This window comes from Desmodus rotundus, chromosome 5 (assembly GCF_022682495.2).
Source record: "Desmodus rotundus isolate HL8 chromosome 5, HLdesRot8A.1, whole genome shotgun sequence".
Taxonomy (NCBI): domain Eukaryota; kingdom Metazoa; phylum Chordata; class Mammalia; order Chiroptera; family Phyllostomidae; genus Desmodus; species Desmodus rotundus.
The window spans coordinates 71150249-71166678 of NC_071391.1; the positions used below are offsets into that span (position 1 = coordinate 71150249).

Sequence of the window (16430 nt, forward strand, 5' to 3'; positions counted from 1 at the left end):
CCTCAGAGGAGGGAATCCATTCTAAGCTCACATCTGGCCTAAAGCAATTACGCTCCCTCACCAAAAGCAAGCAGAACAGTCATCGTGTAGCCGGAGGGCAGATTGAGAGAGGGACCTTACCTCGCAGGGAGCAGAAATCAGGAGCTTTATGCAAAGGGTGTCAGAGAGAAGCAAGTCTGAACCACACAGATGATATTTGCTACGAAAAAGGAATTCTGACCAATAACCAAGGCAGACTTTTTAACATTTAGTAACAAGATCTGTTACAGGGCAGCGGCTGCCCAGAGCGTGCTACCGGGGGCGAGACTAGCCCAGAACTCAGAGGAAAGGATCCATTGCCTGTCCAAAAAATCAGCGGGACCTGGAGCTGCAAATCAATATGAGAATGTGTACGGTATTCACATCCCTTCTGTTAACAGCATTCTGGGCAGTTTCCACGGCGCGGCTGTGAAGCTGAGGTATTGAAAGTCCAGCCCAGCCTAGCCCTGTTGAAAAGGCCACCTCATCAGATTCAAAACTCCCCTCATCCATCTGGCCATTTAGAGAAAGTTCAGAGGAACATGTTAAACATACCTATGGGGACACAGTCAGAAAAATCTAGACTCCAAGGAAATGGTATGGAACAAATGGCCCATTTTCTTCAAAAAATAAATTGCAGGAGTGGGGGAGGTTGGTGGGTGGAAGGGGAGAAGGGATGGAAGGGAACCTGTAGATGAAAAGAGACTTAGAATAATGCCTCAGCCAATCATTGTGAGTGCAGTTCGCCTGGGTCCTGATTCAGACCAACTGGAAAGAGTAAACATTCATTACATTTCTGAGACAAGTGGGAGTCTGAACACCACCCGTTTGACACCAAGAAACTATGAGGTTTCTTTAGGTGATATTAGCATTGTGGCTGTATTTCTTAAAAACATTCTTATTCTTTAGGGATTTGGCTTCAAGATCATGTGAGGAAAGGGGGGTTGGTGAGGGCGAGGATGTAGTAGACAGGTGGTGAGTTGGTCAGTGTGGTGTGGCTGGACTTCTTCCAAGAGCTCACAGCAGGGGCTGCCAGGGCTTCCTGAGCTACATGGGCCTCTGTCCCCCCTCGAGGGAGCACCAGATGGTCTGCACTCCACATCGGGGGGAGGCACCGTCCTCACGGGGCACTCTTCATGGGGGGCATTCCCTGGAGACCTACGCTTTGCCAGCAGGGCCTCCTGTCTCCATCCCTCTGAGCCCCATCTAGCCTCACCTGCCAGCCTATGTCCCACCTCCAGGCCACAGCAGACATTCTACAACTCGTCCGTAAGTGTATCTTCCAGGCTCTTCGGATGAAGTCCAGACCTGTTAACATGGCTCACGAGGCCCGTTGTCTTTCCCAAGCTCAGCTCTGTGCGCGGCATCCCCACCCCTCACATGAGCTCCACCTGAGGTTCCTCCCCCAGTTTCCACTGCACCAACCCCACCTTTCCCCCTGGCAGTTTGTCCTCGGTTGAGATGTTACCTATTCTAGGAAGCTGCCCTCGGAGGCAGACAGGACACTGGGTGACTGAGATGTTTCCTTCAAGGCAGGTCTTGCTGCCCCATTGGGAGGACATGTGTCAGCCCACATCCAGCACACGGGCAAGGCAGGGGCAGGGAAAGCCCAGCAGTGTCAGCCTGCGACAGGCCTCTTCTCTCCGGAGCCCCACGCCTGGCGGGCTGAGGCCTTGTTGGGACTGCACTACAGCAGGATTTCTTCTGAGGTCCACGCCTGCCTCTCCCACCTTTCTTTCAAGGTGTCGATCCTACTAAACATCTTGTACCCCAAACTCCACCTGCGTCTTCTTCTGAGAACCCAGCCTGCAATCCCATGCTGCCCCACACCTCCTTCTGCCCCCACTCTGGGTAAACGGCTCTACTCGTTAATCAGACAGCACTGCCCTCTTCCATTCTTTCAGGTCGTCCCTGCGTCGCAACCGTCTACGTGAGAGTGTGATCCCCCACTGGACCCGAGCTCCATCTGGCAGGCTCACCCGCGCCCACTCAGGACCTAGCACGATTCTTGGCACGTGACTGGCATTCAATTAACAGAAGCCCCAGGGAGCAGGGATTGGAAAACAGTACCAGAATCCCACCATGTAAAGTATTTATAAATGACTTAAAGAGTGCCCCCACCCACCCTTTTTTGAGACTTTTCAAGGTTTAGCCTAGAAAGCCCTTGTTAGTGATGTGAAAGCACCAATGTTTCAGAGCCACGAGAGACTTCATTATTTTTTCTTCTGTACTGAATGTATTGGGGTGACATTGGTTAATACAATTATATAGGCTTCAGTTGAGAAAGCACTGCTTTTTAGAATAGGTGGATTATCAAGAAGATCATGCTAGGATGAGGTATGCGTGGGTGTAGCCATTCTTTGGATCTATTAATAGATACCTCTGTCACCTGGACAAGATATTTGGGGACATTATCCTACAGATATGTTCAAAGGAAGTTTTTTTATATGCTCACAAAATCTGAATGGAAACGGGTGTTCCCTGGGGTGTGCGGGGCCTGAGCCTCCTAGCACTTCCTTCCTTAAACAGCCAAGGGCCTCTCTGAGGTCATTTGGCCCATTTTCCATAAGAAATCTGCTTCCAGAAAGAAGCTGCCTGCATGCTCTTCCTTAGTAGCTGTGGGATAGTCAGCACAGAGAGGAGAAAGCTCCATCTCCACCTCCTGTGCCCCCCTCTGTCCTTACTGTGCTAGCCTCCCCCTGCGAGCAGATTGGCCACATCTCTACAGAGTGAAATTAGTCATGTAACCAAGTCCATATTATTCGCCACACGACAGCTGATAAATCTCATGACAAGGAGTTGGAGAAAGAAAAGCAACTTTACTTGAAAAGCCAGCAAGCCAAGAAGATGGCAGGTGAGTGTCCTGAAGAACCATCTTAGGAAAGTACAGAATCCAGCCTTCTTTAATGTCCAGGGAAGGGGAAAGGCGAGGGGCAGGAGGTGAGGATGACCACAGACATCTGGGCACCAGCAGGGGTTCGAGGAAGATTGTAAAACTTCTTTGTTCTCGATCTTCCTGTGCCATTGATTCGAGTTGAGGTGAGTCCAGTCATGAGGTTTTTGCAAATCTTTGACAATCATTTCTATACATACTTTCCTTATCTCCCAAGGAAAGGCACTTTCTGGTACGGGGCTAGTTTTGTAAAACTCAACCTGCAAGCAGAACTTCTGTAATGATCAGCATGTCTCTATGCAAGGCTAAGCAGAAGCTACTAACCAGACGGCCACGGGAACAAAGCAGGCTTGAACACGACGCAGTTTGTGCTCAGAGAGGCCGAGCACTTCACTCTGTTACGGTAATGAACATACCTGACATTTACTGAGTTCTCAGTACGTACCAGGCCTGTACTGGGAACCTGATGGGGGTCATCTCAGTAATCAGGTTACAGGTTGCCATCAGCAGCTGCAGGAGACAAATGCATCCTCAAACAGATGCATGAAGCTGAAAGTGGAGAGATTAAGTTGTCCAAAGCTTGTATGAACATCAAAAGCAAGGTTTGAATCCAGGTCCCTCGGACCCCATAGCCCATCCTCTGAGCCACAGATGACAGACTGAGGCTGTTTTGGGGGCAAGAGGAAGAGATGGGGCGGCCGCTTCACTGGGCCTGTGCTCTGCTGTGTCAGCAGAGCCCCAGTTATAAAGGGCAGGGAGCCACCTCCTATGACTTTCTGAAATAATCTAAATGCATCAGAAGTTCCAGGACCAATTCCAGTGTGGATGTGTTCTGGGAAGTGGGTGGGGGGGGTTACCCACCACTGAGCAATTCTTGGAACATGAGCTGGGGGTCCTATAATTTAAGTCTATTCTGACACTGTCTACCCAGAGTTAGCGTGCTATCAGATGCTATCCAGTTTGAGGTTCAGTCCCTCCCCCAGCCTGCCCCACCCCACTTCATGCACCAGTCATAAGTCCAGCCTGTTACCTGTGTTCTGACCAACTGGCTGTCAGTCTGAGGTTCCCACAAACCCCTCCTGGGGTTTGATTTATTTATGAAGAGTCCACAAAGCTCAGGACACCTGTTTGATCATTAGATTACTGATTACTACAAAGGATGTTAAAGCATATGAATTAACAGCCAGCTGAACAGAGATGTAGGATGAGGTCCTGAACAAAGGAGCTTCTGTCTTCAGGGAGCTTGGGGCCTGGCACATAAAGGCATTCGGGTTCCCCAGTGTGGAAGTTCTCAGAACCTCCTCCTCGGGTTTTTATGAAGGCTTCGTTACATGGGCATGATTAACCATTGGCTGTTGGTGACCACGTCAACCTTCAGCCCCTCTCCCCTATCCATGGTTGACTTCCCTGGCAACCAGCTCCCATCCTTAGGAGCTTTCCCAAGTCACAGCATTAACATAAACCCACTTGTGGGAAAGGGGCTTGTTGAGAATAACAAGACTCCCATTTCACCTTTATGGTTCTGATTTTAGGAATTGAGGAGAAGAGACCAAATATAACAAATGGTGCTCCCACAGCTCTTACCACTTAGGTAATTCCAAGGGTTTTGGAAGCTGTGAGCCAGGAACAGTGGATGAAAACCAAATATATGTGAGAAATAAGTTTCGGTCATCTGAAACAGCAATATCATGTGCATGTTCTAGGAGCACGAGTAGCTAGATGAGAGCGGCAGAGAGCTGGCCCCGTACAAGCAGGGAAGTGGATAGATTCTGGCACTAAACTTCGTCCAAATTCTAGGTCAGCCAGTTCCTGGCTGTGTGTCCTTAGGCAAGTGAACTAAGCTCTCTGGCCTTCCCTCATACCCTTATCTGTAAATGGAAGATGGCCTTATGCCTAACACCTGGGCTGAGAGGGTTAAATCATGTAGGTGATTAATGCCGGTAAAGAACACCCGGTGACTGGGATCCGGGCATCTTGCTCTTACTCAAGGGCTTTCTTCTTCAAGGAGCAGAGGAGAATTGGGAAATGTAAAGCTTATTGATCAAATCAATTTGCTAGATTTCAGGGCTGTCCAATAGAACTTTCTGTGATGCCAGATACGTTCTAGAGCTGTGCCCTCTCACATGGCAGCTACTAGCCACACGTGACTACTGAGCACGTGAAATGTGGCTGGTGAGGTATAGGCACTGGGTTTGTTATTTAATTTTAATTGATTTAAATGTATACAGTCACCATGGCTATTGGTGTCTGTAGTGGGTAGCCTATCAGAACCATTACTACATTTATTTCTGGATGCAGTTTTCAAAGAGCTGTTACCTCTCTTGTTTCATATTGTCTCTTTGATACTGTGAGAGAGGTACCCTGCACCATTAATTTCATTTTACAGATAAGGAAACTGTGGCTCAGAGAGGTGCTCCAGCTAACAATCAGGCTGGATCTGGTGTCCTTAGCTCCTGAACAATCTGAGTAGTGTGATGTTCATGCCCTTCAGACATCAGAGGGTGACTTCCAGGCCCAAATCATGTCTCACCTCATTGCCATGACTGTATAAAGGGTTAGACAGGTTCCAGCACTACCATTGGTGTAACAGAATTTCCCAGCTGGGATCCAAGAGAGAGCAGGGTGGCCATTCCCATGGTAGGCCACTAGAGGGGGCTGTTGTCAGAGCAGCGAGCTCTGACACCGGGTAGTTTCCTGCAGTTAGATGCTTTCTGAAGGTGGAACAGATGGCCAACTTCTTGGTGATTTATTCATTTACTATAGAGCCACTGGCTCCAAAATCTCCCTGAGATCAAAAGGCATTGATTAGATTCAATGGGTTTTTTTTTTTTGACCTAGTTATTCAGAGGCAAATTTCCAAAGGCTTACTAAGCCTTGCCAGTCATTTTCTGAGAGAGGGCTTGAACAGGAGGAAGAAAGAATATGTGAGTAATGGGAAGAGGGGCAAGGTGGGGTGGGGTGGGATTTATGGAAGGAACACGTCACTGGAAAGGAAGAGCAGAGGGAACTGAAGATAAGACTCAGTCCCTAGGCCAACTCTTCCTTTACTGTGACAAGAAAGACGTGTGAGGACTTTAAAAGGATTCCCCCTGTGCAACGTGTGGCTGCACAGGGAGGCTGGACGGGCCGCATGCCCCCTGGGGACCAGCCCTGGTCTCTGAGTGTTAATGTTTCCGCCGCATCCTAGGAGGAAAATGTCTCTCCCTCGGCGTTAAGCAATGTCTTTCCCTCCTGTGGACAAGTTGCGGGAGGGCCAATACTGCCTCCATTCTACTGGAAACGGAGCCTCAGAGAACCCAGACCTGCCCAAGATCACTCAGCTGGAGGACTCTGCAATGGCGGAACCGGCATCTGAACCAGAGTGAACAGCATGGCTGTGCAGGTTGCGCACCATCCAGCTGCAGGAGGCAGCACACACTTAGGCATCTCCCTAGATGTGTACATCTCTAGTCACACTTTTTCAGCAAATGGCAACTGATGACCAAATGTCTTGAGAGAGGTTGTCTTTTTGCAAAAAGTGCCATTTGACCCTCAGAAGCCCTGGTGTGGCGGCAGTCACTGCTCTGTTCACAAGGAACTGGAGCCCTGACCCTGACGGGCAGTTCAGAAGCTCCGAGGCTCAGCCCGGAGGGCTGCTCCTGCTCAGTGGGCCTCCTTATGCACCTTTTCTCAGGCTGATTCCAAAATCTGAGAACCTGCTAAATCCCAGCCAGGACTTGGGGTACGGATAGAGGCTGGAGGTCAAAGGAAGATGCCCTTTAGTGAAGAAGAATTTGGAAGAAAAAAAAAAGACAAAAAGTTAAAAGAAAAAAAATTAATTCCCTATTGACCAGGAAAGGAGCAGAAGCAACAGATAAAAAAGCAAACAAAACTAAAAAAAACAAACAAACAGATTCTGGAGCCAGCCAGACTAGAGGCCAAATCTGGGCTCCAGCACTTACTAGTTGGATGACAGGCAGCAAGTTCCGTAGCTTCTCTGAGCCTCAGTTTCTCCATCTGTAAATGGTGGTAGATTATACAAAAAGCACATATAGAGGGTTTGGCCCTGAGGCAGTCAGTGTACCACCAAGTGTCCCTACCACCACTGCTGTTGGATGTCGGGTCAGCAGGCAGGCAGGCGGACCCAGGGGCTAGGCTGGGGACGCGGAAGTCACAGACCTGGAGCCGAGAACCCCTTCGCAGTCCTGGTTGCAGCCCTAGGAGCCTGGGCCGTGGGGGAGAGTGAGCCTCATTCTCACCGAGGCCCATCCAGGCATCCCGGCCCAAATTCTTCACAGGAAGGATGTGGACGGAGATGCTCTGTCCTGGGCACTGAGCACCCCTGCACATTCCTGTGAGAAATGCCAGGGATACAAGGCCCTGACTGCTCTTTACCCAGACTGTTTTTCAAGGTTGTATTTGTAGTAAGCACCCTTGAGGGGGGAGGTAATGTCTCAATGACAAAGAGCAGACTTGTTTACCGCTCTCTATAAAAGCAGTGGCTTCCTCACGCTCAGTGATCCCCAGCCCTGCTGCACACGCACCGCGTGGACAGCATCACCCTGGGCCCTCTGCAGCGCCGTGTGACTCGGGGCAAGGGAAACTGACGCCCACATGATGCTCACGCTGCTTTCTCTGCCGTGGATAACAAAGTCCTTTGTCTCCGATCGGGAGTGTCATGTCTTCAGCCAGCATCCATGAAACAGGACCAGGCTAGATCATTGCTTTGGAAGTAGGGCGAAACCTCAGACCCAGGCTTTAGAACCCTTCTAGTTGAGGGGAGGCACTATGGGGGTTTCTCATTTAGAAATTTTTTGTTTTTGAAGCTACATCTGACTATCGAACACACTAGGGGCCAGGTAAGAGAAAGAACACACACACTGAAATTTATCAGCACACCTGTCCCCTCTGGCATCAGCATGGCCCTGGATGGGCCTTATGAGTCAGGCAGGCAGCTGAGTTGGATGGGGAGGCCATGGTGCCGCCAGCTGTGTGCTGCAGGAGGGTGGGGTGGCTTGGAGAGCGAGTGGGGAGGGTGGGCGAGGGCCTGCCACACTATCGGCTGTGGAGTGTGCGGCCTGTTCTGCCTCACCCATCTTCAGCATTATTAAGGGAAAGTCAGAACTGGGAATTTAAAGTCACAACCATCAAAGGCCTCTTGTTTTTGTTTTACTAACCCTTCTGTGTGTGTACTTTGCTGTTAGCTGCCTGGAATCCTGGAGGGAAAGATAAAAGACAACAAACAGGCATGCAGACAAATGTCAGAGAGGCGAAGAGCCCCCACTCTGCTTCTGGAGGGAGATGCTGGTGGCCTTCAAAGGAGGTGAGGATGGGAATGACAGAGATTTTCAGAACTTGAAATGCACGGCGGGAAGTAAGGGATCATTTCTCGTCACAGCACTCTCATACGGAAGGCTGTGTTTTACACTCAGGCATATCTTTAGTCTTTAATGCTGAGTTTCACTTTTCAAAAAGAAAAGGAATGAAAAGCAGATTTAGCTACAAGAAAGCCTGTGGAGTTGCTAATGTAGAAAGAGGGAAGGAGCCAGAACCATGGGAAGGCTGCCTCAGCAGGTCTCACAGCGGCATCCACGGGATCACTCACGACAGTCTGGTTTGGAAGAGTTTGGAAGGAAGCCCGCGCGGGCTTGGGCCGTGGCATTTTTTCCCAACGACCCTTACTGTGGGGCATGGGGGGCAAGCTTGGCTGAGCCAGGAGCCTCTGGTGTTTGCATAGCTCAGGACTCAGTAATGGGGGACCAGAACCACCCAGATTTTCAGTTTCCGCAAGAGGAGAGGTGTTTTGGCTCACATAACCAAATCAGCCAATCACGAGAAGGACAGGAGAGCCCCAGGCCAGGGACATGAAGAACCACGGGCAGGAGCTCAGCCAGGCTACTCCCCATCGCTCCTCTCTGCTCCTTCTGCCTCAGCCCTGCTTCCGTAGCTCTGGGCACCTGCCTGACAGACCTCAGGTCTTCCAGCCTGGAGGACATGCAGAATGCCCGAGGACTTTGTGACTAAACAATCCCACACAGACACCTGTGTCACCTGAGGTCAAGAGGACCATTCCCGAAGGAACAAGCCCAGGTCTGTTGGGGGCAGACAGGAGGTGAGGCCTGGACATGATGGCCACTTCTATGGAACCATGTGATTAGAGCCCCCAAAAAGGGCAGGTGTCAGGGAGGTGCTGGGTTCTCCAGGTGATGGGACAGTGGGTGTCCCCCACAGTGTGTCAGCCAGAGAGCAGGGTTGCCCTGGAGATCTGGGCTCTTGGCTCTCACTCTTCATTCTTCCCTAAGTAGCTGTGGAGTTTTATGCAGCCTGCAAAGCCCACCTGGGGAGCTCTGGCCCTCCCTCCATTCTGGCTGTGGGCTGGTCCTTGCAGTCACTTGCCTGCAGTTCTGAGGAGGAGCCTGTCTGTGGAGCAGGATGATACCCCACCCAGGACGCTTCTCTGTGCCACAGAAGACTCTGGGTGGGGCTGGGGAAAGGTGGGCCCAATTCCAAGTCTAAGGCAGACCCTCCTATGTTGTGCCTCCTTCTGTGCAGCAATTGAAGCTCCCTCCTTTTCTCCTGAAAGCCTCTCTCCTTTGGCTAAGGACGACGCTGACAGTTACAGGGGCTCCTTCCTCCTTGTCTGTGGCTAAGCCCCGCGCCCTCCCCAGGGCACAGGTGTTTGGGCCCTGCCTCAGTGCACCAGCCCACCCCTGGGTGTGCGGCCAGCTCTCCACACTTTACAGCATCCATGAAGCTGCACAGCATCTGCAAAATGCCCGCTTTGCACCCCACTCACTCCCCATTTCATTGGCTGGTTTATGCCTTGCCAGTGCTGGGCAGGTGAACCCCACTTCCACCCAACAAGCAAAACACGAACAAGTTGCCACCTGGCCCTCTGCAGAAAGCAATGCAAATCCCTCGACCATAAGAGCTCACAGTCGGCGAGTCAATCCCCAGGAGCCACAGGTGCCAGCCTCCGCCCCCAACAGGAGCTGATGTCCATCGAGTGCTTTCCCTGTGCCTGCACTGGATGCTGCCCAGGCTGGTCTTGTACCCCCGCTGCGGACCTCGACGAGAAAGGGGCTGTGTCCTCACGTGATAGGTAAGGACACCAGGGCACTAAAAGGCTAAGTAACTGGCCCAAACTCACACAGCTGGTGGACAGCAGAGCCACTTTCCAACTCGGTCAGTTTGACTCTGGAGGCAGGCCTCCTGACTACTCCACGCCGGTGGTGCCCCTGAGGGGGGTCGTTGGTGCACCTGTTCATGTGTCAAGGTGCTGGGTGGGGAGAGGATGCATGGTGGGGGAGGATGGGGGCGAGGTCCTCTGCATGCAATATTAATGAATGTTTTCAAGCCTAACAAGAGCAACAGCAGCAACACCTGTCTCTTAGGGTTATTGTGAATATTAAATTCAATAATGCACAGAGGTGAGTGGTCAGTAACTGCTAACGCTGACCCCTTGGTATTTGCAATGACCACAGAAATGCTTGCCATACAGCATCGAGGACGTAGGTACCGCACAGATTCAATTGGTCAGCTAGATCTGTTGACCCGCCCTTTTTAGTGGTGACAGCATTCCAGGGCAGAACAAGGACCTTTGAACTCGTCTGTCTACCTGCTTTCCTTCCCGGGCTGAAGCGGAAGTGGGGAGAGGAAAAGAGGGTCATGGGCCTGCCCACGGAGATCCGCCCTGTCTCTGCTTGGAGTCTGGTTTTAGGTGGACCACTTGCTGTCTCTAGGCCTCACTTCCCTGGTATGTAAAAGATGGCAGAACAATGCCTGCCTTATATGAAGTAGAGGTCAGAATAAAATGAAACAATGGACGTGAAACTTTGAATACTGGGTTTGGCATAAGCCCAGGGTGGCATTTTATTTTCCAAAGTGGTCACAGCCCCAGCAGTATTTCCAGTCACTCACGCTCTTCCAGAAGCTTGCCATTTCCACTTGAAGAGGTAAAGTCTACTCCCCTCCGCTCCCCGCCCACCTGAACCCCGAAGGGCCGTGTGATGGGTCTCCTGCATGGCTCCAGTGGCTCCCCCTGTGTGAAGAAAAGTCATGACAGCCATCTCCAGGCCATGCTCACAGCATAGAAGACACACTTAGGCCCTTTAGGAAAAGGCATTTTGACAGGGTGGGGGATGTTGCTACGCAGAGACTTCACAGTTACCGGCCCCTCACTGAAGGCCCAGAATTACCCTACAGGAAACACCTGTGGGGGCGGTGTCTCGTTTGTTGCCAGAAGCCCTGACACAGTGAGCTTTCGTCTCTCCCTTCAGGACACTGATGGGCTTGACTGAGAGGCACATCTGGCTTGAGCAGCAGCTGCCTTTGTTTGCAGCTTCTTACCACCTGTTTAAGACGGACGTGCAGCATCAGCTGTGCGTGCCCGGCAGGCTGTGCGTGTGTCTGGGCTGGGGCTTGTGAACGCAGTGGTGAATGATGTAGCAGAGGGAAAAAATGCAAGGGGGATTTTTAATTACTAAGATACAAACTGTTATAGAAACAACATCTAAAAATTTAAACCAAGTTTTAAGTTAAAAAATTTAATTATTGATATTTAAGTTTTATTTTTTATTCCAGAGGGAGGAAGGGAGGGAGGAGGAAGAGTCGGGGGGGGGGGAGAGAGAGAGAGATGTGTGAGAGACATCCATCGGTTGGTTCAGTGGCCTCCCGTACACACCCTGACCTCGGACAGAACCCGCAATGTAGGCATGTGCCTGACCAGGAATTGAACTCGAGAACTTTTGGTCTATGGGACGATGCTCTAACCAAATGAGCCACACTGGCCAGGGTGATATTTAAGTTGTTTTTTGGTTGTTCTTGTTGTTTTTTAATAAAGACACTTCCGGTTACTGCCTCCAATTACCGTCTTCCAGTACAGTCACACTGAGAAGGTAAATGGACCCACAAGAGGAGAGGGCAGGAAACCCCACGGGCCCTGAGTGGAGCCGTCTCAGTGGTTCTTCGGGGAAGGCTGAGAAGGACAGCGGACTGCCCCCTGCAGAGAGGGGAGGAACTCTTAGAGACAGCATGAGGGGAAATTCAGTGTGAGCTCTCTAAATGTGTCCCAACCGTGAGGCTGCCACGTGCAAACTGTGGCAGAGCCTGTCTGTTCTCACCAGGGCAGGCTGTCCACACTGCCCGCTCGGGCCTGGGGTCTGCCAGGGTGGAGGAGTTTTAGTAGGTCTGTCAAGAGCGCCTGGAGCACATGCCCCTACAAGGACGAGGAAGGAGCAAACTGTTTCCTGTATGTACCTTGTGACTTCAATTAGACTTAAACACGGAGGCTGCGTGATATGGAGGGACAAGCTTGTTTAGTCAGCTAAACGTAGACTCAGATGCTACCCTGGCACTTCCTTGGATAAATGTGGACCTTGGATCATTTGCTTAATCTCTCTGCATCTCTCTGTGTACTTGCTGTCATGAGGACCAAATGCAGTGATTGATGTAAAATGACTGGCACACAGTAGGCGTTCAGTTCACCGCAGTCCTTCCTGCCCCTCCTTCAGGGCAGGAACGGCCGAGCAATCTATGCCCTCTGCTTCCCTCCAGCATCTCAAATGTGATGGGTGCATAATTAATTTTTAGTAAGAACCAGATGATTTGCAAACTGGGCTTTTGCTTATGGGCTATTCCTAAAACGAAGTATTTGTAAAACCCCGATAGACAGAATGAAAGTGCTGGGGACCAGGGACGGACGGAGGCCCGCAGCAGCCTGGACAGAGTCAGACCAGCACAAGTAGGGTTAGGCCAGGAGAACGTGTTCTTCTCTAGGCCAAACGCTAGGATGTTGGATGGAAAGTCAGCCCCTCAGTCAGAGAGCTGACAGGTTTTCTGGATAGAAACGGGGCTGGCCAGGCTGGGCCTGAGCCGTCAGCTGGGCCCCAGCGCCGTCAAGTCCCTGGGATCCCCACGACATCGTGACATTAACGACCAGGAAATGCACAAACTGGAAATGGTATGACGCACTGGAGGGGCTTGGGGACAGCACTTGGCCAAGCCTGACTACAGTAAAATTTAGCCTCCCTCTTAGCAGAAAAACCGAACACCTCCCAGGTTCCCCATGCTCTTAGCTCTCAACTCCTGGGAAAGAGCTGTGGGGAAGCTGGGTGGCAGCAAAGGACCACACTCTGGGTGTCAATAAAGTCCCCTCTTCCAGGCAAAGGAACACTTACGGAAGGATAGTAAGAGAGAGACGCTGGGAGAGAAATCTCCCCAGGATCTCTTGTTGACTGGCAAAAGTAAGTTGTATGAAATAGCATGATCTTATTTTTAAAATTAATATTCATTCATACATATTTATATACCTATTTGGTTACATATAGGGAATATTAGCAATGGCTAATAATAGGGATTTAGAGGAGGGAGTGGCTGCTATTTTATTGAAGTCATAGGAACAGACACTACACTTGATCTTAGCCAAAAGGCTGCGAGGCGATGGCTTCTGTTTGATGTACGTCTATATCATGTTTTTTAAAGAACAAACGTGCAGTACTTGCTTATTTGTAAATAAGATTTTAGTTTCCCTCTGAACAGTCATTGAACATGCAACAAGCAGTTTGGGATAATTCACATTTAGCTCAGATTTTAATGAGCATCTCTTCTGGGTGGAAGACAGTGCTCCCGCTTCAGACAGGAGCTGCGGGACCTGCGTGCGTGTGGTCGCCACGGCAGGAGGCAGCCCGCGGCAGGGCCTGGAGCAGATGCCCTGAGGCTCGGGGCTGTCACTGGTGGGGGGCCCGCTATGTGTGGACACACTACAACTCCGCTCTCATTAAATCCCGAGGGCCGACTCATTCAGCCATCAAATGCTCCATCACCTACAGCATTATTTTTTTTCAATTAGCCATTTGCCTATCAATTCCTTTAGAATGATTAAAAACAAAAGCAAGCAAACAAGCCATTAAAAAGAAAAATGAAGGGAAGTCAAAGGCCACGATGGAGTGCACGGACAGAACAGGACTCAGAAATGGACAGGCCTGGGCCAGACGGCAGAGCCCGAGTGGGCACCGCACTTCTCGTGAGCATGTCTCCTCATCTGAAACTCGGGAGTGAGGATGTATGATAACCTGCCTCAGGGGTGGCTAAAAGGAAGTAACGTTCCAACGCCAACTCAATAAATGTTAGGCCCTCCCTGGACACTCAGAAGGCAGAAACCAATCTGGATGTCAAGTTACATCATATCAGTTTGTAGCAATAGGACTGATTCACATCAAGACCTTAGGAAGAGCCGCCTTTGACAGAAATCCACACCGCATGGGGAGGGCCATTCCCAGGCTCCATGCAGAAAGTTCGGGAGGGACAGACTGGTCAGAGTGCAGGCTCACCTGGACGTGGTACTGACGTGCCGGCCAGGAAGGGGGCAGGTAGAGGAAGCACATCGGACACACACAGTCACACTTGATAAAAGGGTGAAACAATGAAAGAGCGACATTCTTTAATGACAGAAATATTTGATTTCACATCATGGAACTTTTTATTTTTTAAGAAGGGAATTTCAGAGCTCCTGATTCATTTCTCATTTTGGACCTCACTCCTGATAAGGAAGAGCCTAGGCAATCCAGAAGGCATGGTCACCCCCTGCAGTCCCTGGAGGTCCCAGCCCAGGACCCCAGGACAGAGGCCAGGCATCCCTTCAGGGTAGTGTGGGCACCACCTGGAAGAACTATGCAGGACTGCTGGGGATGCGATTTCTCTCCTTTGGTGTACGAGGAGCCAAGAGACAGGCCCGCGCTCGGGGCGCCTCACAAGAGCTGCAAGCTGGGTCAGGGCAGGGAGGTGGCAGAGGCGGCACCTGCTCAGAGGGGGCCTCAGCTGAGCCCTAAAGGCAATAAGGTCTGCCGGCTGTCTTCGTGGAGTGGTCCTGGGAGGTGGTGGCTAGGGGGCTGCAGAGTTCATTCCTTATGCTACAGGAGTCACCTCCACATGCAGGCAGAGCTCTGGGGGCCCCTGCAGAGAATTCCTTTGGGTAGAAGGCAGGACGGGGAAGAACCCACGCGGATAGGAGATTGAGCTCTGCTGTCTCCCAGCATCTTGCCCCTGCTCACTGCAAGTCCACAGGCCTCTCGTCCTGCGTTCAAATACCTCTTTGCCACCTTTTGCATATCACTCTCTCCGCTGAAAGAGGCCCCATCAGAGAATAAAGAGAGGGCACCTCCTCCTCCCTAACAGTGTCCTCTTGGGAGGGGCCTTCGCTTGGTTTATTCTGTTCTGCTGCTTCAGTCCCGGAGCTCTCACCTGTATTTGACCAGTTTACCATGGGACCCCTTTCTGCCAAAGCCCCCACCCACTTCCTGTGACCTTAAGACACTAAAAACGCAGTTACGTCTTCTGTGTCCATCTGGGGAACAGACGTGTCTGACTCCAGCCCAGACTCTGGGCCCAGGCTGCTTAGGCTCATTCCTGAGTGACAATGGTCACTGGCTGGCTCTGAACCCAGGAGCCCCAAAAGAGGACACTCAGAGAAGATCAAAGTGCCACTGTGTCCCCAGGCCGAGCCTCCCCACATTTCTTCTTTTTCATTTGTGTGGAGGAGCCGGGAGTGGCAGAGGCAGGCTCCAGTGGTCTGGATGACTCACTTCCTTCTCCGAATCAAGAGTGTGTGTTAGTGGAAGCCAGGCCCCCGAGGGGGGCGCCAGATGCTTCTGGGAACAAAACAGCCAGCAAGGCTGCCTCTAAGCAATAAAATGAAATGAAATTCAACAAACAGTTATTGAGCACCCAGTATGCAAGTTCTTTGGAAAAGAAAGGAGCAAGCTTGAGGGAAAGAAGAGCTATTTTATCCATTTATTATATACAATATTAAGGCACAAGTTTAAGCAGCAAAGAAGAGGAAAATCTTTGGCTGACCAACAGTATCGGTATCTTCGGGGACACACACGGTGTTCTTGGACTCGCCCGACTCAGTGCCCAGACCCGCCCACCTGTGCAGCTCTGCACGCCCTTCAGCACAGGCCAGCAGACTCAGATGCCCCGACGTGACACCGGAGTCCACCGCAGAGCAGACAGTGGTGGCCACCAAGCACAGCAACACACACCGCAGGCGGCAGGCGCGGCAGCCCCGGTGCCGTCAGGTTCTGGCTGAGGCTGCTGCAGGCACCTGCCCTGTTCCCGGAATCTCTCAGATTCTGTAAGTGCTTTGTGGAGGAGGAGGTTCCACTGTCACTCCTCAAAGGGAAAAAACACCGGAACTCCAAGAAACCCACTGCGGGTAAACTGCTTACATTCTGTTTTGTAATAAATAGTCAGAGGTGTCTATATGCGAACAGAGTCCTAGGCAAAATCACATGTCAACACACCACTGGGCATCGCAGCCTCTGGAGCTGATACAAGAAAATGCCGTATATGTGCTTCATTATCTTGAGAACAATACTTTAATTCTGCAGCGAAGCCAAGTTTCATGACAAACACGTCACTCAGAGCGTAACATGACTGTAACATGCACTAAGCATCACACAGCTTTGCAGGGTGCCCGCGGGAGGCGTGCACTAGCGAGGACGCACTGACACCCGGGCGTGTGCAGAGATGTGAACACATA

The 16430-nt window shown here is 51.1% G+C and overlaps 1 pseudogene; it reads right to left on the bottom strand.

Annotated features, from left to right (window-relative positions):
* Nucleotides 1–13079: 13079 nt before the first annotated feature.
* On the bottom strand, nt 13080–13332 carry LOC128781146 (U2 spliceosomal RNA; annotated as a pseudogene).
* Nucleotides 13333–16430: the final 3098 nt, after the last annotated feature.